The sequence below is a fragment of the Homalodisca vitripennis genome, chromosome 6 (genome assembly GCF_021130785.1).
Source record: "Homalodisca vitripennis isolate AUS2020 chromosome 6, UT_GWSS_2.1, whole genome shotgun sequence".
Taxonomy (NCBI): domain Eukaryota; kingdom Metazoa; phylum Arthropoda; class Insecta; order Hemiptera; family Cicadellidae; genus Homalodisca; species Homalodisca vitripennis.
In genome coordinates, this window is record NC_060212.1 from 75,962,554 (window position 1) to 75,986,246 (window position 23,693).

Sequence of the window (23,693 nt, forward strand, 5' to 3'; positions counted from 1 at the left end):
TAACACTAATGAAGCAACTAATTATTCCCGTTGTAAACAAGCATATCTTACGTTTTCAAACTGCCTTATGGAGTAGATATATATAAGACCGTTTGAAAACGTATGATATGCTTGTTTACAACGGGAATAATGAGTTGCTTCATTAGTGTTACAAAAACAGTAAAATGTTATTCAGAGATTCTTTGTCTCTATATTTAAATTAATCTAAATTTCAAAACTTGTCCATTAATTGTTCAAAAACTGAGTTTTTGCATTAACTAGCAGCAATCTTTTAACGTGTTTCGTCGAAAAAATGTTCTTTTACATCAATTGTTTACCTGAATAGAATACAAATTATGGTAACGTGAACAGAGCACGCAACATCTGATCAGAACCATCCAAGTTACATAATAAAAAAGATATACCATTTCAAAATTGTAGCTATTATGAATTAAAATTGCCAGATAGGTAGTAAAGGAACCAATAACTAACAATTTGTTTCTCAAACGTCCATTGGCGTTTCATAACTGTTTTCATGGTCTTATTAATGGGATAGCGTATTAAGATATAGTAAGCTATATTATCTGATAACGGTTAGGAACAGAGTAATCTTGAGCTTGCATCTGGTATTATATACTAATTTTTCAAGTTACAGTCTATTTTGTGATCAATTTCGACATGACTGTTTCAACAAATAAAATATAACTGTCAGTATAGATATCAATTGTCGTATAGTTACGTAGCAGTTGTAGAAAAAATTAACTATGTAAACAATAATATTAACCTAGTTTATAATAGGTAGTTTTAAATATTTTAGTGTTTTCTATAACTCTGGAGGTTGAAAAGACAAGAAAATGCCGTTGCAATGGATCTCAGAATCGGAAAACAATATACATATGTACGCCCATGTACATATGTCAGTAATGTTTTTTGCTAAAACATAAAACATGTCAAATCTGCCCTAGTTTGTCTGGGCAGTGTATGTTTTTTCTGTAGTCATAGAGACATTTATGTCTTCCCTGTTTAATCTCAGTCATTGGATTGTGATTTAAATACTCCGTGTTTGATGAAACGTTTAAATGGTATATAAAAATAAAAAAAACCATTATTCCTGATAGAATTATATAGGTTTACTTTATACAAGTACTATGGGCATTTTTATAATATCGTATTTTATTTGCACATACCTTTAGTACAATGTGGTATGAAGTTTAAGAATAAATTAAATTTACAAATTTTAAGAGTATAAAATGCTCACAAATTTACTCTTTAGTTTCAGCTAAGATGTAAATACTACATGAACGCATATGTATATGACACTCGCAGGTGACTTATTGCAGTCACAAAACTTAACAGTTGCCACAACGCCACGTGACGCACTGGCGTGTTTAGAGCATTCAATCGTAATACCACATTGGCATAAGTTGCAAAGTAATCATAATGGAATAATCAGAATATACATAATACAAATATTTACATTTAAAGTATTACACAAAGTTATTTACACTATAACTGTTCTCTTGGAAATTTAAATTTTGTTTTTACTTAAACTTGTATAATTGAGTTAAAGATTCAGCATTATAAATAGAAAAGTGAATTATTTGATATTTTTGTGGATTATATTCATTAAAAATCTATGCTTTAGCTCTAACCGTTTCAGAGATACGAGATTACTTTAAAGGCTACAATGACCAACTCTCCACCCACCCCTACCTGGCTGCAGGGGCTGCAGGGGATACACCTGTTGGGATGGCGACGACCTAGATTTTCTTCATCTATTTGATATCATCTACTGTCCAAGGTTTCAGAATTTTAGTTATAGGCGTATATAACAAAAGGCTCATAGGGCTGAAGACCAACCCTCCCTAATATTATGAATCACTGACAGTAACATCACAGGTTTATTAGTTATTTATACTGAAAAATTTCCCGGGAGAAGATTTCCCAATGTTTGCAGGCTAATATATCCTAAACCACCTAGTGTTTTAGCCTCTCCCCAAAAAATTATAAATACACGCCATTGTTTTCAGTACAAACTCAACCACCCCAAAGAACCTGGAGCTAATAAGCCCTTAAAGTTACATTCAGTTTGCAGTTTTAGCAATTTATAATATTTCATAATAAAAAAAATGCAGACATACCGTCGTCTTATTTTCAGTAATTGATCTAAATTAATTTGTGAACTCTCTTTCTTTTTTTACAATATCAACATGAGACTAGTGAAAACATGACATAATGTTTCAATATAACTAGTTTTAAGAATGTTTGAATATTTTATGTTCAACTGATGTGTTTTTACAATTCAAAATAGTGTGATGATTATAAATTTTATGTTACAATTAGTTCTTAACGAATTGTTTGAGTTTTCTATAAATTATAACTGAATAGACACCCAAGTAACCCCGATTAAAGACGACGCATATGTGCTCTCAATAGATAACGGAAACTTTGTGTATCTGTCCACACAATCTGTGGTCTCACTCAACTAGTACAAGGCAATGTTACAAACAATAGACTCCACAAACTGGCATCGCAAGCGGTCCATTCGTTCATCTGTTTGTTTCGCTGATCGACTCTACTCAATATTTTTTCCATAAATTGCATGTATGGGTTTTGGTGGTTCGTGCATTCAAAACGAGTAGAGACCAACCTCGGCAATTTAAAAATCCTGCTTAATGATATGTGTATTGAATGTTTGGTATACAAGCTTACACGTCCAACATAATGAGACCAATGCTGAATTCTTCTAAACGCTTGGTCGAAAATAAATGTAATGATTTTAATTCAGTAAAAAATTTTTAATACGATTTCTTAGTTCTTTACTCAAAAAAAGTAAACATCTTCTATAAAAATTTTGATCAAAATTGTCTGCGTTATGAATTTAGGTTGAAAAGCGTAAAAATTGGTATTTGTTTTTTATTAACATGAACAAAACAAAGCTTTGTTGTTTGTAAATTATTTGATTAATTTTTTTAAACATTCAAATGAAGAAGCTTAATTTAAATGTATCTCCTATAATTTTTAGCTTTAGTAGTCTGTCTCTAAACATCTCAGGTATGTGTACTTATGATCTGCGAGTACATTAAGCTACTGCGTGGACAGTGGTTCTAAGTGACTTCTCTGACACCTTTTCTGTTGCCTGGTATGTAAAGGAACATTATTTATGCCATAGTTTTGTCATAATTGATGAAAGAGCTTTATTACTTCATTTGACTTGGAGGCAATATGATCTTAGGCATCATGTTGTTCTAGTTTAAATAAAACATAGGCCTATCTATAAATATGGCAAGCAAGTTTCAAATTCACTTCGACTTTCAATCCATGCTGATAAACAGAGTGTTCATTTACGTTAAAATAGACGCGAAACATTGAAAACTCTAGCCATTTTTACACAGCATAAGATTAAAACATATATTGTCGTGTTATATGACTTCAAAAAACACTGAACCCAAAGTAGAATAAATGTAGAAATATCGGAAGGAGTTTGAACAACAACAGTATAACTGAAAATAGTACACGTTCCACTGAGAAAACTCCAAATAAAAAAGTTAAAACGGAATCGCTTCGCTTATTAACATACTACTTTCTATAATGACTTAAATAAATACAGCAGGAAAGGACACACTAATGGTGTAATAAATAGGTTTTAGCCAAGTAGCATCAAAGATATATACTTCTCGTAGAACAATCGCGATTACATAGAAAAGGAACTGTTTGAATCTTCACCATATAATGATCTTCCATTTACCTTTGACAAGGACGTAAGATTTTCCTTGTGGGTAAAACATAGTTCATCCCCATATATTTCTTTTATTTTGTTGCAGTAACTTTTGTCCGCTCATTTTTTGTATGATTATTGCATTACGTGCTGTTATGTAGTGTTCTTGAAAATCATATAATATTAAATAGCAAATTCAAAACTTTTAACGAAAGAATTATACCTGATAACTTATCTTACGTTGAGGTTTAGTGTCTGTTAATCCTTTACCAAATTCGGACCAAATTATACTTAAATGGATCTACAAGTAGCTCAGTGAAAAAATTCAGATTTATATCACAAAAGGTTTATTTCCCTGAGCAATAAGAATATTTAAAATTAGGAATCGTATGACCAGTTTCAAATAAGACCTGTTCAGTGGAGAAAGAGGGAGCTAAAATAAAATCGTAAAAAGTAAAGATACTGATCCTTAGGACCAAGATTTTACGTAGAGAAAGAGCTACAGGGAGAATCTGTTTCCAAAATGTTACGAATGAAGTAGAGAGATAAATAAAATTAAAATAAATGAAATCCATGACTACTTTGACAAGATAAAGCAAGATTCGAGACTAGAGTTAATGTGACTATATCGAAACACGATACACAATATAACGAATACAAGAGAAGAGATTATGAGACCCGGGGCGACACTTCCACTACCACGAGAACAAAGGGATGAGAGACCACAAATAGACCAGTAATCTCCAAAGGTACACAATACACTTACACGAGAGCGAGGAAAGATGGCCTCGAGACCTAAGACGGCATTACTCTGCCGGAAAGGAAACTAAATTGCGATTCTTTGTGAGTGACTGCTTTCGGACCATATCTTAGAACATCCTATGGCTCCTATGGTACATCTGTTTCGAGCGTATAAGAAACGCTCCTGGACGGCGGACAGACAGACAGACGGGACCACCCGATGTGTGCACCAATGAGAAGCGGCCGGTAAATTAGACGGTAGGTACAACGGTCAGCTGCAAAGCTTAGCAGTTATTGATTTTAGTATAGGAATGCCCTAAGCCATTTTCACTGGTATCAAAGAGTCTTATACTGAATATGAAATACTAAACCTACTCTATTGGATTATTGAAAATATTAGAAATATATAATCCTCGGGAAACCACCTGATCATTTTAACATATGAACTGTATTACAATACCTCCTCATATGAAGATATGCATTATCAGCCCTTACACGAACACCCACTATGTGGATTAAATTTTGTAAACTTTGTAAACACTGGGTAAAAGTGTTCAGCAAGCCTCTATCCAATAAAATCACTTACTCCACTCACCCATCAAAATACTGTTAACAAAATAAGGTTCCCGTTTATGGAACGTTTTAGTGACGTTAATTATAAAACAAATCCCCATTTTACCTTTAATTGATGACGTGTTGGATAAAATTACAAAGTCGACAAAGAATAAGTCTAAGCTTTGAGTGAATCTCAACTTAAACTCTTAATATTGTTAACATTCCTTATAGGAGATGTAAATGTTAATACTACAATGACTAGCAATGATTTAAATACCTTAGAATATGAAGCGGTACTAGCAGACCTAGGCCTAGACAGAGGCATATGGGACTATATAAGGGAAGAAATAAGGGTAGGAAGTTTAGTCAGATCATGCATCGATCATATTTATTACTCGCTGGAAAGACCTGTGGAAAGAATATATACGGGCGTAGTAAAAGTAAAGATCTCTGATCATTACCCGGTAGTGGCCAGGATAGAACTATCTGGAGGAAGAGAGGGAGACACAGAGAATGGAAAAATTATAAGGCTAAATGATAGACAAGTAAGGATAAGGCTGGAGGAGGAACAATGGACATTGGACGGGTATAATACTGTGAATGAAGGATTTGATAAACTTATTAAGAAATTTGCAAAGATTTATGAGGAAAGCACGATTACAATAGACAGGAAAATTGGGAGAGACAGAGAACGGAGTCAAGCTCGTAGTAAATGGCCTATTAAACATTGGATGAATCAAGAACTCCTAAATTTACTAAAGGAAAGAGATCGAATATTTAGATTATGGAAAGGGGACCCCTCAAACCATAGACATAGAGATTTATATAAACGATTAAGAAATAGATTGAACAATATGATTAAAAAAGAAAAAATATGCCTACTATAAAAATATATTTGAAAGAAACAAAAATAACACAAGGAAAGTATGGGAAAACATTAACCTTTTACTCGGCATAAACAAAAAAGGGAATGTAGATAAAGCTATTGAAATAGAGCATGTGTAACACTTTGAGTATAATTGAGATTGTAAATGGTTTTGCTCAATACTATGTTGAAGGAGTGGATAATCTAAAGCATTTCTGTGTGTATGTAGATGTAGAAAATATTTCCACTAGAAATGAGACCAACGAAGAGCTAAGACATAATTTTTATATACCAAAAGCTACACCTGAAAAGATCATGGCTTTAATTAAAAATATGAACCCTGACAAATCGCCAGGTATAGACAACATACGAATGAAAGATTTGAAAATAGTAATGGGGAAAATAGCTGAACCCTTAGCAACGCTTATTAACACTTCAATTTCTCAAGGTGATTTTCCAAACTGCCTAAAAAATCTGTAATCCGACCGATCTATAAGAATAAATCCAAGAATGAGTTTAGAAATTATAGACCTATCGCTATACTGCCCTCTATAGAGAAGATACTGGAGAAATATGTCCTAGATAGCTTGAATAAATATCAGAGAATAATATAATAAATGATAGGCAATTTGGTTTCCGGAAAAAGCGCAGTACTGTTCAAGCATTGGAGGAGTTTGTAAACGTGTTGAATTATGGAATGGATAACAGACTTCATAGCTTATGCTTATTTATAGATTTTTCTAAGGCCTTCGAAACTATAGAATGTAGTCATATCGTAGCTTCTCTGTACAAAATAGGTGTAAGGGGTCCCTACCTCAGATGGTTCACAAGCTATCTTAAGGACAGAAGCTTTGTCGTTAAAGCAGTAGGCGTGCTGAGTGAAGAGAAGAATACAAAATATGGGGTGCCTCAGGGAAGCCAGATCGGACCAGCTCTGTTTAATATTTATCTAAACGAAATATTGAATAAAATTACAATGTGTGAGATTTTTGCATACGCAGATGATGTGGTATTGGTGACACAGCATACAAACTTACAGAGAGTACAAGATAATTTACAGGAGGAATTTAAGAAGTTCACTAAGTGGAGTCATGACAAAGGACTTATTATTAACAAAGAAAAGACTAGCATCATGCATATATTTCCTAACAACATGAAAATTAATATTGATATAAGTATTAAATATCATAGCTGTAAGTGCCTGCATGAGCAGAGCTTGTGTGAATGTGAGAATATAGCCATGGTTCAGAGTACATCATATCTAGGTCTGATTGTAGATAATAAATTAACGTGGAGTGATCATGTGAGTAGATTGCACAGAAAGCTATGTCCCGGCACTGCCATGATGCATAAACTTGGAAATAAACTTAGTGAGAATGCAAAACTAGCAGTATACAAAGCACTGATTGAGTCACATATAAGATATGGTGTATCTGTGTGGGGAACAGCAGCAGTAAGCCATTTAAATATAATAGCTGGTCTTCAAAAAAAATTTTTAAGGGCACTGTTTGGTAACGGCTTTGATCAAAACCTAGGTATAGGAGAATATATGTACAGTTATGCAGGACAACCAACGCCAAAGGGTTTGTACACGTTAAATATCATGACAAAATATTATGGCAATATGGAATAAAAAAAAAAGTATAGAAGGAAATTTAACACAAGGAATGTTATTAAATATGTCACAACTATTCCCAACACCGTGTACGGGCGGAGATTGCCGATTTATATAGTCCCAAAGTTATTTAATGCATTGCCGGATGAAATTGAGAATAATATATAACACTTAAAGACTTACAAAAAATGTATTGAACTATGGCTATTAAACTTAGAAATGTAATTAAACTGAGATTTACCTGAGAAAGAAAACCGCAGTGGCGTAATAGTGATGAAACACCGACAACTTGCTTTGGATCACTGTGAAATACTGGTTCACTGACACACATTGGATATATACCATATGCATATATACACAGTGGACATCACTCTGGTGCACTGAATGACTTGGCAAGTGACACAAACACTGAACACTGCGTATCGTGGGCCTGCAGTTAAATGGATTATTATATTAATTGTAACATTGTTATTTTCGCTGATAATTTATTGTTACTCGTTATCTATTTATAAATTATATTGTTGGCTATTTGAATTATATCATAATGTTAATTACTGTTATTTAAAGCTTTGAGGGCACAGTTTTAGAAGTAAATAAGTTATTCTGACATTGTTACTTTCTGTATATGTTAAATATTTATTGTAAATCGTTAATTAGTGGTTAACATTGTTATTTTCTCTGATAATTTATTGTTACTCGTTATCTATTTATAGATTATATTGTTGGCTATTTGAATTATATCATAGTGTTAATTACTGATATTTAAAGCTTTGAGAGCACAGTTTTGGAAGTAAATAAATTATTCTGACATTGTTATTTATATGTTAAATATTTATTGTAAATCGTTAATTGGTGGTTTATCTGTATTTTATGCTTGGTGTTAGATTTTGTTGTACCGTTGATACTCTAGCTTTAAAAATAAATTGATTACATGTTAGTTTTCATATTTTCATTAGTTTTTTAAGAATGTTATTTATGGTTTCTGTTTCTCTCTCCGTTGTTAGTGGCGATGAATGGCTATAAACCTCACAGGGAGCACCACAGCACGGTGTTGCGCACACACATATTTAACCTAATTGGACAATTTAAACACACTAGCATTGACACACATTATAACTAACGCAAACAAACACTGACACCGTGAACACTACAAGGGGAGCACACACACAGTACCGCGCGCCGGAGTTCCCGTACCTCCTCAGTCATGTTAAAGCGAGTAGCGGATTGAGTACCGCACTGTCCACTCTAGAAACATATTGGAATTTGACTGAGGGCAGGTTTTATTTGCTTATTTGTTTAGAGATGAGGAGATTTGGGAATTCCGGTAGCCGGCGTTGTCAGATTTCCTGATGACAGGGTTGCCATTCGTCGTTGCTGAGGGAAGAATTAATTAGGATTTTTAGGGACTCAAATATGCGTTTGATTTTAACTATTACTATTAAGTATTATTTAAAAAAATTGTACTGTTTCGATCAAATTTACCACACATACCAAGATATCTAAGCTAGTGCCTGCCCTAAACTGCCGAATTTGAGTTTATAGTTTAGTAAATTAAAAGAAAGTTAAAAGTTGAATATTTGTATCAATGTGTTCTATTTACTTTTTCAAGTGGTCCTCACCGACAAGTTTTGTTGAACTTGGTGAGGCCAAGACTATGTAAAACAACTGTTTATAAATAAAATAAATAAATAATATATTTAGTATTACTATATTTTCCCTGTATATCCTTAGTATAGATATTCGGAGATGAAGATGTGAAATAAATAATATTTTAACAATCAGCTTCGTCCTTAGTTTTACATAAGATAATTTATTATATAATTTTAGATTATAAAAGAAATATTAGTCAGTTATTATAAAACTGGCGTGAAAACAAAATAAGACCTTAAAATAGGAAACAAACTGAAGTTTGTTTGCTTTTATCTGCATATAAAGCCCTCAGATTTGGATTCAACGGTTCTAGGTATCGGTTGTCAGTAATAATTGTATTAGCCATGGGGAAAAATCATCTTATTGGTGTATCCCTTCATAACATGCATTTTTTTATAATCTTTTTGTAGTCTTTTTGGCTATTTAATTGATATAAGCGTTTAAAAATATTGAGTATTATTTTTTTATTATTACTTAATCTAGTTTATGAGTGACGATGCTTAGAGCTAAAATTCTAATTTTTAAAATAAAACTGTTATTACGAAAATACTGTAATAATTATAAAATTACATGCCCACAATCTCTTTGAGACGTAAGCAGCAAAAATAATAAATATTTTTTTTATAATTACAAAAACAAAGTAAACAAAATAATAATAAAAACAATTTGGTGATTTACTGCATTAAGGAGTAAATGTAAATAGGTACCTCATTCTGATACTGATTTTCAATAATATATTAATTAATGGCAATACATATACCCTATCCATAGGTCTTTATTCTTTAAAAATATAATAAAAAATTGTTTTCTCTTCTTAACAGACTGTTACAGATTTGATCTGACGAGACATTGAGAGTAGCTTTTTACTTACTTTACACTATGAAGTGCGTGTTATTTTTCTAATATCGAAATAATGAAAATAGTTCGTATTCAGCAACTGACCTTTATTTACAATTTTGGACTAATTAGACAAACATTAATACAGATTCCAAGAGTCAAGTCGGTAATAGCGTCGGATTGAAGACACTGCGTTAAGAGGAAAATAAAATCAGACTGAATTTAAAATTCAAATTGAATAAACCCTTCACACGATAGTTACGTTATAATTACAATTTCACTATATTGCATAAGTCTAAGAATAATCACGGCATACGTCTTCTACTGTAAAATGTACATTTGCTAACTTCTTAAGTTTCAGAGTAAAGTGGTTTCAATTCAGATAAGACATGATATTTAATTTTGGTGTTCTATAGCAGTAACTAAAAAGTAGAAACAGAGTTTAAGATACACCAGAATACACATAAAATAATAATACGATTATAACGAGGATCCATTTTAATTATGTAAATGTAATGTAGTTGTACTCGACATTTATAAACACTAAATTCTTATCCAACTCCATTATTTTTAGGCTCATAAATATAAAACTCAAAATACGAGGTAATAAAACTCGCACAATCTCTGTGATAGAATATTGAGTGGTTTCCAGTTGGTATGCTTTTCTAAATATTTTTCCTTAACTCTACAAAACTGGTTATAAAGCTTTAAAATTTACGTCCTTAAGAAGTTTTATTTACTGTAATTTTATGAGTTTATTCGAAAATGTATTCGCAACTTCTCTTATTAATGAACTTATTACTGATGTTTCTGTTACTTGTGGCTGGACTCCCTGCAGCAGATTTGTACAAAGTTGAGTAGAGAGGGTTTAGAGGTTTGTGGCAAGGTTTAAACTCTATGTCTTGAATAGGATAGAAAACTTACTTTCTCTGACCATGTCACTCAAAATATACAGATCGCTATGGCTGGACTTGGAGTTATGCAAGTTAAAGAACTGTTACCGAAGACCATAAACCAATACCTCATCCAGTCAATGATTTCGATAGTATTTAGTTATTGTTTTCTTTCTTATGAAAACAATATCATAGGATTGGAAATGTATCTAATATTAAAGCTCCAGAATCTGCCATGCAAGTCATTTTCAATCTCTAGCCTCCCGATCATGTGTATATTTATTTAAACGCACTGAAAATGCTAGCGATGGAGGCCATATCGTGGATTCTTGCAAACAGCTCGAGGTTCTATCATTTCAGTAACCTTTTAACTTTAGCGAGAGGCTCATAACCTGAAAGATATGGCTCATCGGAGCATTATAATGATCGGATACACTTTCTCAGTGTAACACTGTAATCCGGATGGAGACGTATTTCATATTTTCTTCCATACTGTACAATGGTATCCCTGACTGTCTTAATCCGTGTTACTCATCGAGCCTTTTCAGGATGTAATTTAGCTTAAGAATTGTAAAGTCTTAATTATATTCAAAGATTTTATAAGTTATTTTAAACTTATTAAGTGTATTTTTATTTTATATATGCAAATTTTTCAGTAAGACATGGGTTGTTATGAAAAACAGTGTGACCCATAAACGTTCTTAATAATGCCATTTGTATTTATTTAATTACTTACTTTTCTACACTGAACAAGAGTCAGCCCTGCCAAAATTAAAGTATAAAGTATTTACCTTATCTAACCCAGGTGGTTGGATTTAGTAGATAGGTTGGATAGCAGAATTTCTTCGTAGCAGTCTTTATGCGTACCTTGTTTATTAATAATCAATTGATGAATAAACAATAATAATCAATCAATCTTGTGAGACCGGGCCTTCCTACTACTACTACGTTGCATATCTATGACCTGTGGTAAAACTAAAATTACCAAATATTTTCAACGAGGTAACCAAGTTTGTTACGATTACTGCATTTACAAACTCTAAAATGGACGGCTAAAGTGTCATTCTAGCTTACATAATATAGCTTTTTTTCTAAAATGTTAAAAGTTTTAACTTGTATTAAGATAATGAAAATAGGAATACTGAAGATTCCAGGATATTCTTGTCCACACGTGCAACTGTTAAAAAAATCTAATTAACGTTTAGTCAGTGTAAATAAACAAAATCATTGTTTTATTGAAATTCGTTTTTTTCCGTATTTTGTTCTTAAGAAAAAGATTTTTTGTAATGTTTTAGCATAATTTATTGTGACGGTCAGGAAAATACCTTTTACATACACACACACACACACACACACACACACACACACACACACACACACACACACACACACACACACACACACACACACACACACACACACACACACACACACACACACACACACACACGCACACACACACACACACACACACACACACACATATATATATATATATATCGGTTACCAAAAGTGTAATAAATGTTTCGTCAAGTATATTTACTCTCTCTTATATGAAAAAACACATAATGATTAGTTTTCAAGACTCGAGAACATAAGGTTGCCTATAAGACCAATCTAATCAGAGGCACTTTCTCTAAGGACATAAATTTTAAATCCTAATGGACCGATCTTTACCGTTGTTAATACTGAAATTGAGGTAGTAGAACTATAGTTTAAAAAAATCTCAAACCTCTAGCTCATCCCATTTATATGATTACTATTTATAATAAGGATAAGTTCTCCTAGCAACAAAATGATCTCGTTTTTATGAGTAACAAGGCTTAAGCTATGCTAGCAATGCACTCTACTTTATGATAACTTCGATCCCCATTGTAATAATTTTTAAGATCGTCTAACTTTTAAATTTTCGATTTTAATAGAAAGTTATTTCGGTATATTTTGTGGTCGCTCTTTTACTACTGACATTTCTGTAGCTTCTGAAAACCCACGAGCAGTGAGAATTCAGGCTGTGCGTTGTGAATCATACAATTTTGTACCATGACTCCACAATTTATAAGTAAGGTGTTCATCCACGTAGAGTTCTCCTATCTGTACTACCATGAAAATTCAAATGTTTTTATGTTTAATGAGTATTATCAAAAGAATCGTATATAATTGTGCAATTTACACTATCCAATAGGAAACACTATAAAATCTGTTATCATTAAGCAGGATGATAGGATGTATGGATATATGTTCAATATGCATACAGTGTAGAGCACAATTTGACGTATTAAGAAAACAAAACACATTGTGGGAGGATGATTTGTTTCGCAAAATCACATTTAACGTCTCTATCCTGAAATAATGAATTAAATATGATTTTTAGTTAGCGTCTGATAGTTATATTATTGTATGCTTTACTTTTGCTTATTATGTGTCATTTATCGTATTATCTATTCTTATAATCATTTATTGAATGAAATTATTGTATAAAAACATATTGCAAATTAAAACCATTATTAAAAATTGTTATCCTTATCACGCTTCAAATATACAACAATAAATTTTCACATAAAGGAAATGAACATCGTTTAAACATAAAACTTCTCTGCATTACGCATAGTTAGTCTTTTTCAAGAGAGAAAAATATTTCAAAGCCAACCATACAAGAAATATTAAACAAGATATGCATCCGAACAAAAAAGTGAACGAATTATTCAGATTTAAAAAATGTATCTTAGTTAAATTATTCTGTAATCAAAATGTATATGTTATATTTTATTTTTTTAAACTCCTTAGTAGCAATAACCCTTAAAATTGACTTAAAGGAAAAGAGTAAAACAATTTCTTTCTAATATATAATGGAATTTACTCGAGATGGATTGTTAACTTCCATATTGTATTTTGAAAGGTACATATTATAAGACAGCAAATTGGTTTTAAAATGTGTACGTTTTATTTTCCTCTCTAATACTTCCTATTAGCATTAACCCATAAAATTGATTTAAAGGAAAAAGTAAACTTATGATTCAACAATTCCTCAATTCTTAGAAATAAAATATAGTGTCTATAAGTAAAAACTGTACTTTCGAAAATGTTCAATGAATCACGTAAAACTTGTATAAATTATACTTTAATTAACCGATACAACTGACTATTGAAGACTTAAAAAAACGTTACGCAAAAAGATAGAGCACAAACATTCTTTTACTTGTTAACCCTAATATAAATTACCTCTTCAGTACACTAGTATAACCCTATAAACGAAACCTTAAATTCCTAGATTCTTTCTATAAGGATCTATTACGCAGGCGGACATGAATATTTGAAATATTCATAAACATGTAATGAATATTTATGTACTTAATTTTTGATTGCTTGCTACCGATTCAATGCGTAAGGTTTTATCTCGTATAATATTCTGCTACTGTAGGCTCTGGTATTGAACATATTACTATGTGAGAAATAAAAAATAATGTTAATAAAAACAAATTACAATCAATAGTGTTAGGTTTAAAATGGATGGAATGTATCAATCAGTAATCAACTAGGTACATAAGGATGCACCCAGAACTTTTGGAGTAACAAATGTCGAAATTGAAAACATGTGTAAAAAGAAATATTGTGTTCGGTCCATTGAGGGTTAATTGCTAGATCAAACTGTGTATCAGAACTTCCGATGTTCCGGAAATTGGTGTGGAATTCTACAGCCCCTAGTGGATCATATTCCCACAATGGCTTTCATGAAGGTATTTTCAATACCGAGTGGAATATGTTTAAATTCCATTAAGAAATGTATTTGTGAAATAATTATATAAGTTTGTAATGTTTCTTCTTTCATCTTTCACATCGATTTAGTACATTATTAAGTTCTTTGTAAAACTCTAAATATTAAAATAATTTAATTTCATTTGCTACTCTGGTATTTCTTCATTACTGCTGGCTTCTGTATGCCTGGCATTTCCTGGCATATTTCTACCCCGTAGGACAAAGGGCGTTTTTCCCATTGACAATATGGTGCAAAGTCGTCTAATACGGTTATCACCTACACCATGTATAGTAGCGAATGCTAATTGCATACAGCATGAGACTCTGAGCTACAAGTTATTATTTAACAATCAATATGTATAGTTCTTTGGTTTTGGTTTCGCATTGGTTACCTAACTCCCTCTCACGACTTCATGAACTGATATAAGGCTCTTTAAATCGGAGTGTACATCCGAGTGTACATTTGCCACTTGAAAATGACAAAAAAAAATATATGTGTAGGTTTCTCAAACAAGTGATTCAATAACTGTCGTCAGCACAACTCCTGAGGGAAACATTTGTTTTTACAACAATGTGCATAACAGATTAGATCGTTTGTTGTTTTTAACAGTTTTGTTTATGTAAGAAATCTAATACTGTTGGCAAAACTCAGTTTGTTGCAGTCGTCCAATATGACTAATGTAAAAATATTTTATATCAGGTCAGGACTAAACTTCAGAGTAACTTTCTAATTAGAAATATTGAAATTACCCAAATTAAACTGTACATGTATATTCTAATTAATCGTATTGAAAAAGAAACAATAAAAGATATAATTAAAGTTTACATTAGCAAATGAACTAGTGGCATACAGAGTAACTACAAAGTCATCCTACATCATTGTATATATATAACAAAATGAGATGTCTACACAATTAAATAGTGACTTTAAACGGTTTAAGTCAGTTCATACAGTCCACACAATGAGCATCATGAAGGATTTTAGATATTTCTCATTTAAAAAAATACAGTATTATTGCACGTATCGAGGATTGAAATTATCCCTCTTCATAATTTATTAAAACACTGTAATACATACGTTACTATGCAAAAGATCTTAAAAATAAAAAATGTTTTTTTTATAGCGTACCTATTACACAGTAAAACAAATAACAATATAAAATGTTATGCATAAACACCACACACAATACCTGACAGATATACCAACAGTATAAAGCTCAGACTAATCAAGTTTGGAGTACGCCACATCATTTTTCCCAAAACAGGCTTCGCTGAGTCTTCATGCAAAATTTAAAAAGTATATTATTACATATGTTTCAAAGTCAAATATTTATATTCATGCGATTCTACCTGTTGCCATCATAGCTACCCATAATATCAATGTAAATATGTTCACTAATCTCAGCCAAATCCTATGATGTCGGGTACACTGTCACCGAAACCGACGTTACGTACAATGGATTAAAGCTGTAAGCAAGATGTCCATTGTCATCCAGTGGATATTGGTCTGTTCGTCTTGAGATGTGTTCACATAAAAACAGAAATGAATATTTTCCAGTCTCCCGAGTTTTAGGATTTGCTAACGCTCAGTTATTTATCTCAATCTAAAGGCCTTATCATAATACTAATTCCATTTTAAGAGGCACATGGTATATACATATCTGATAAAGAGTTCGGAAAAACCCTGTTTTGATTTATTTCTGTATGTGTAATGAAAGTCCACTGTAATTAGGAATGCTAAAACATAGAATACATATGATTCTAATCACCTTAACGTGTCGCTCTAAGCTTATATATTACACCAGGTTTCCTGTATATTAGTAGTGTAAGGATTACTAATATCAGTAATTAAAAAAATAATTACAATATATATGTGTCATTGGCTTTTTCATGTTCATCCAAATCTTATGAATAGAATTAAAAAGTGCATTGTATATCTTGGAGATAATTTGTTTATTATCCAAAGCAACTTTTCGGAAATACCACGTATAAAGGTAAGCGTGTAACTTATATAGAGACCAGAAAGCCCTGTAGGCCATTAAGAACAAATAACAAGAAAACTATAGTTCTTTGTTATCTTGGATATTTTATGTTTTGTACGTGTCTTCTTCGAAATGGAGTCTCTTAAGTTCCACGTAAGACATATTTATTACTACTCGTTTTTTTACTGTAATCGCAAGTACACAATTTAAGTAGGTAATTTACTCACAATTTCAATAAATACTGAACGAAATATTATTGATTAATTTAAACAATTTGTCTTATCTTAGGGTATTGATATCAAGAATAGGGCTGGAAACCAAGGTGTGGAAGAAACTTATAAAATAGGTTTTTTTAAACCTCATAACCAGAATCGTGAAAGTTATGAATTCCCACAACCATGAGTATGATTGTAAAGATTATGTCAATGATTCAGATGTAATAAGCAAATATAACGGATTGTCATGGTACACGATATAACTCATAAATAGAACAAACGCGTTATCACACAGCCAATAAGACAGTCAATCGGTACCCCATTTGACCTTATGTTCCCAAAACCGATAGAGTTCGTCTTTGAGTTGCTCTATACAAATGTTTAATTCTCTCTCACTTTCCTATTAGGATTTATAGCGCAAAATAATAATAGGCACACTCTCCTCGGACCTTTTAGCTCTACAATCAATAGAGTTATTTTTTGGACCAAAAAACGTGTATATACCAAGTTTCATTTCTCTAAAACCGTTCTGTAAATGTTTATTGGTTAGATGGTTGAATAGGGAGAAGAAATATTTTTTAGTCTCTAAAATCAAAAGCGATTTTAAAAAAATTATATAAAATGTTTCTAAAACATTTATATCAAGAGTTATCGCACAAACGGGCAAAATAAGAAATTATTTCAATAAGGTCTTCTTGGGTCTTTAAAACAGTAAAAATAGTAAATACTCGAAGTTGAACATGGTCTTGGATAGGAGAAGACGAAATGGAAACAAAATTAGGTAACTAGGAGCAGATAAGTCTAGGTAACTATAGTGGATTAGGAAAAATATAGATATAGTTACGCTTTAAGATGATAACATTCAGAACAAAACATCTGCATGTATGCATTTTCTGATATTTTGGTTTTTAATAGATGTTCAGAGAACTAGCTTCTCTTGATCAGAATACAGCTGATGAAGAGAATGTACTGAAGTTCTTGCCTATATGGAAATCTAGAGAAAAAAAATACTTTACATAGAATATAATTAATCAAAAAAATGTTAAATATATTGTAAACCATCAATATCCGCGTAACATGTTGTACAATATAAGGCCGTAGTTTACTGAGTTAAAACCCTTATGTTGATTAATACGGTCCCCTGTGTAATTTTCCAAACATAAGTAGACATAATAAGGTATATAAATTATCATTTTAGTTTTCATGGTTAAGATGACAATAGTTCATCGGACTAACTCTTAAGTCTGGCTTTCCACGTAAAGGAGAACTTGTTACCCCGATCAAGAAAATATATACATGAGACTCAGGAACTCTTCAGTAGGAAACTGGTTCTTTCAAGCCCTTGTGACCTCTTTAGTCACATTTGAAGTGCATTTGAAGTGCCATAGTTATGTTTGCAAGATGCGTATGTAAATAAAATATAGGCAAAGTTGTGGAAGCCTACAACGGCCAAAACATCTACTCTAGGTGTGAGGGAAAATCATATGTAATTAAATGCAACATTTAAAATTAGTCGTTTATAATAAGTTTAGATTAAACAAATATTTTTAAGTTTTATTTCGGACTGTAGTCAGGAAAAGTATGACTCGCTGAGGCATTTTACTGTTTATTCATATTTTCTCCCTTAAGTCACTGATAAAAGTGCTATATCACAATGTTAAGTAAGTCAACTAGTTCTGGGTACCTTATTTGTAAAAATTACAGCATTGCTAATTAAGGTGGGTTCTATAACAGTTCTACGGTAGTAATCTAAAAAACTAACTTTAATTAAATAATTCCTACTGCATTGGATGTTAATAATTTGTAATTAACGTAATCTTAAATAAAATTTATACGGTAAAATTGAGTTTATAATACATTTTAAACTTTTTTTAATTGTACTAGCATAATAAATAAGTTTTCAGAAATGTTTCTAATATCATTTGGAATTAAAAATTTAAAATATATTAAGTAAGGCCATTTCTATGAATATTTAAAGTTACGTAACATCATGCGACCAACTTTGACTGAGGGAACATACAAACTTTTAAATATTAATCTCGTTGTATTAGGCTACATGCGTTACTGTATCACATGATCATTTGTCATATGATGGGTGCATTTAGGAGATAATTCGGTTTACTCTTTATAATTGCTACTATAGTTACCCCCAGATAAATTTAAAAACATTTTCTAACAGAAAAATTAACAGAATGGCATTCAAAATAATCCAGATGGTCGATGCTGCTTGTATAAGGAGTTAAAAATTATAAATATCGCGTAAACAGATATGCAGACATACATGGTTGAATACTTATAAGGAACAAAGTAAGAAATGTAAACTATTGAAAATACTATATACTGTTTTTATAGCTTAGTGTTTAATCTATAATTAACAACTGTAAATAATAAAAGATATTCTGTTATAATCGCATATGTTATGACAATAGTGGTGACCTTTAAAGAAAATTTAATAATGATTAATTTATGATTAAGAAATAATAATTAGTAATACTCAATGCAAAAACAATAATATATTACACCAAATTCATTCCAAAACTGACTAATCCAATGAGAATGATTTCCCTAGAGCTCTGAGAGCAGTGAGATTTGAAATGTTAAATAGCTAATTAAACAACAACTGCTAGCTTTAGGAAAATTATATTACGGTTCTAATTATTATAGGATTATTAAACATTTTACAAGCAAAGCTACAATATATAATTTAGTGTTATATGTCATGTTACGACATGTATACGTATCCCATGTAATTAATTTATGTACAACTATTTCATCGAGCGTTCTATACTATTTTGGCTAATACATATGAACAGAGTTTTAAAGCTCACATTTTACGTATATACACACAGTAAGTGTATGCTTAATAATCCAAATTTTTATTAGTTTTGGTTCATTGTATAGTAGTTTGTAGCGTATATGGGCTTAAGTAGGAGTGAACTAATACTTTCTTTATTTGTGATTCCAATCGTGACCCAATCTAAAAAAGAACCAACCTAGAAAAAAGCATAAGAATACGGAAATGGATCATAAATATTTAAAAAAGAATTCTTATTGTGGCTAAAATAAATAATATGTAATGAAGGTATTCTTGATTGATATATGATACTCTTATTATATAAATAGGTTTAAAAATGTATTTAGCTATGATATTTAAGGCTGTAGTGATTATCATCATAAATATTCGTTTATCAAACAGTTTATGCCAGCTTACACTGTTTTCCAGTATTTATTTTCATTAATACATTAATAATTACACATAATTTTATACCCAAATACAATGTACTGTCTTTTGAAACATTTCCATGTTATCAAGTGATAAGATATTGTTGATAATATTATGAACAAAAAAGTCAAAGTGTTAATAAATTTTAGCCTTATCTCCTTCTGAAATTTTAAGTTTAAAATAATTTAACACGGACCAACATTTGACCTCATGTACTCAGTGTATATCTTTGAAAATTTATTTTTACATGAATTATATTTTAGTTTCAAATATTTATAGTCTGATGGATCAAATCTATACTTAATTTATAGTAAAATTTCTTTTAAATGGCCAATGGCTAATTAACTTATCATGTACTAGGACTGGTCATACATTTTCAGTTCTTAAAAGATAAAATAAATTAATTCATGCAAGAATATCGTGGTACTGATATGATCCTAAGTCATTTCATAGTTTGTTAAACATGGTTCATGCTAGAAGTTACATGTTGTTTAAAAAAGTGTAACTCTTGTATTATTGGAAATTTAGTAGGCGTTAATAATAATAATATTACTCAGTGTTTAGATACAATTGATATTTTAAAGGTATTTTATACAATAGCTATGTTCAAATTAGCATAAACTAATGTTTGTAGAGTTTGCAATACAATATTATTTCTAAATAAACCATAATGACGGAGCATAGAAGGGTGTGTGTGAGTATAGAAGGATTGTTACAGAACAAAATATAAACACACAAACAGACAGCGGACTGAGAGGAGAGAGAGAGAGAGAGCCAAAATTCTGAGGTTGGTTTGGATCGTAAACTAAGACTATGGCAAGCAGGAGGATGAGAATAAAGTCAATATAGTAGTATGAATCTCTTACAAGGATTAATTCTATATTAGGACCATTTATTCACTGTTATTAATATTGTTTTAAATTATTTTCATTAACCCTTTTACTTATTTTATTTTTTTATAAACTACTTTTTTCATTTTGGCTCACATCAAATCTCTTTTGTTGAAGTAAGAAGCTTTTATTAACTTGACATATGCCAAATATACACAATTTACTTAGAAATCCAGAGAAAGTACAACGATTAAACTAATTTTCTGCAGTTGCAAATTAGAATATTGTTAAACTTATCAGAGGTTTAGGTAATACTGTTGTTAGTTCAATATTGGATAAATAATTTACCCAAAGAACTGGTGATTAGTTAAGAAATTTATTTATTTACCCCTTTGGATAATAAACGATCTTTGTGTTTGAATCATTAAATATTATGACCTACTCCAGGTTATATAATTTTTATTAAACCGAGTTATTTATTAATCCGGTAATTTAAAGTCTATTCCTAGAAAGCTAGTAACTTAACACTAAACTGAAAAGCCTTCATAACTTCAAAGACAATTCAACGCGGACCAAAGCTTCTTTTACTGTCTTATATTAAACCATTCATAACTGTTCTGTACTTGTTATAATAGTCGTAAAACTTTTGTAGACCTCATTTAGTCACTGCTATTGTTTTAACTCTTTAACCATATTTGAGTATATGTTCTTAGTTTTCAAAATGTCAAAAGAGGAATTATGAACAAACATTACTTATTTAATACTTAAACACGTATATTTATTAAATTATCCTTATTTCCTATAAGAGTAAGTTTTCACAATAAGATTTTATTGCAATTTATCACAAATGTGGTCATTTGTATTTGGGTAATATTGTTATCCCGGCTTTAATTTGTAAGGCATACGTAATTATTAGTAAAATAAAATTCATAGAATCGATGTACAGATAGTTGCTGGAAAGGAAGTCTTGTATTACAATTCAAGACAAACGTCCTCCGGATGTAAGTGGATACGCACATCCGTCCAGACACCGATGATGAACAAACAGGAAATGCTTGTTTAAGCAGCGGAAATGCTTATTTCTAAAAACCGTGTGACAATGAAAAAGACAGCCATGCTGATATGAAAAATTGGTACTCACCAATTGTGATGGAGAGATTTGGCATAGGCGTGGTCATGGAGAGCTGGCGGGAGAACAACATCAACACTGAAGAACGAGGAAGAGAGGAGGAAGGTGAGGAGGGGAATTCGAAAAGCGACGTTCGGGAGTGCCAATGCTTGTGTTCGTGTGCGGGAAAAATATCTTTTGGCGTAATAAGTGTCAAGTGCAATAAAATGTAAGTAATTTTAGGAACTTAGTATTAATACAAACCACTTTAACAATACCAATCCCTTTACTAAAGTGTCTGTGGTAAACCGCAGTGGCAAAGTTTAGTTTACAAAGTCCCCAATAATTGTGTACTCCCCGCAGTGTTAGTGAGTTGTGGACATAGTCGGCTTTCTCTATTGTCTTCTTTTATTGATAGTTTGTTTACTCTGACTGACTTTATGTAGCCATCCGATCCAGATAAACTGCATTACCGTAATTAATATTTAAGACTCACAGTAAAAGAAATAAGAAATACCATGCTCACAACAATTTTCACAAAAGATTTCATCATTTATCTGGTATAGCATCCTTTAGGCACGATCAGAGATTTTTTTACAAAAAGCTGCTTCCACACAGCATACAAATTAGCAATATCTCACATAACAAACCTCTCACAAATCATAGTCGTACGGCCACACAAAGTACTGCACTAGATCTAGTGCAACACCAGATAATATGTATGTAATTGATTGTTCATGTTATCTACTTTGCAAAATATTCCTTTTTAACTTTTTTGGTAATAAATAATACATTAAAGACCATTATAATATGAAATCCAACCAGGCAGAGAGTAAATATAAAAATAACATGAAAAAAAATAATTTTCATTATTTACTATACATATATAATACTCTCTGGACCGCATATTAAAATGTGTGTCTTACGACTTTTGGTATTTAAAAATATGAGAAAAATATGTATTTTTATAAATATGGCATTCTATTGTGTAACAGTGATTAATTTGTAACGTAATTGATCGTTTTCCTGGAACAAATAATACCTTTAATTTTGTGAGAATTATTTCCAATTTTAAATGTAACTTTTCTTGTTTAAAGTATCTTCGATTTGAATTGAGTCGAGCAAATATTTACTAAATCAGTGAGAACGCTACCGAAGGAAAATATAAACGAATGATCCCTTAGTCTCCTACGCGACATTCCAATTGGACAACGTTCTCCTGCGACTTAGTTCAGTATTATGTGGGCAGAGTAGAATTAGAAAATAAACATGAAATTTGTTGCATCCGCTGGATTGCAAATACAAATGTTTATAGGTTCATTAAAAAGTACGTTTAGCTATAATTGTATCATGGTGTGACGATGCATGAAAAGTTTGTGTTTTAATTGTCCGCTTATGTTGTTAAGTCTATATTTATTAACTTATAACATTAGTTTATTATAACGTTAAAGATACTTTTCAGGAATGAACTGCAATATGTGTCTAATAGCAGTTAAAACAGTCTCAGGCCATCATAGAAAAATACGAGGCAATGGCGTTAGAGATGTCAACCTCTCAAAGAAAATGACAAATCATTTGTCTTCTTATCCAAAGAAAGTTGAATGTTTTCGTTACACTTTTGAAGTGTCACTCCCTTGTCCCATCGTTTAAATACCAAAGGTCTAGGCTTTGAACCGTAAACTTTATGTTACTGCTTTAACTTTTAATATAGTAGACTCTGAATGAATAT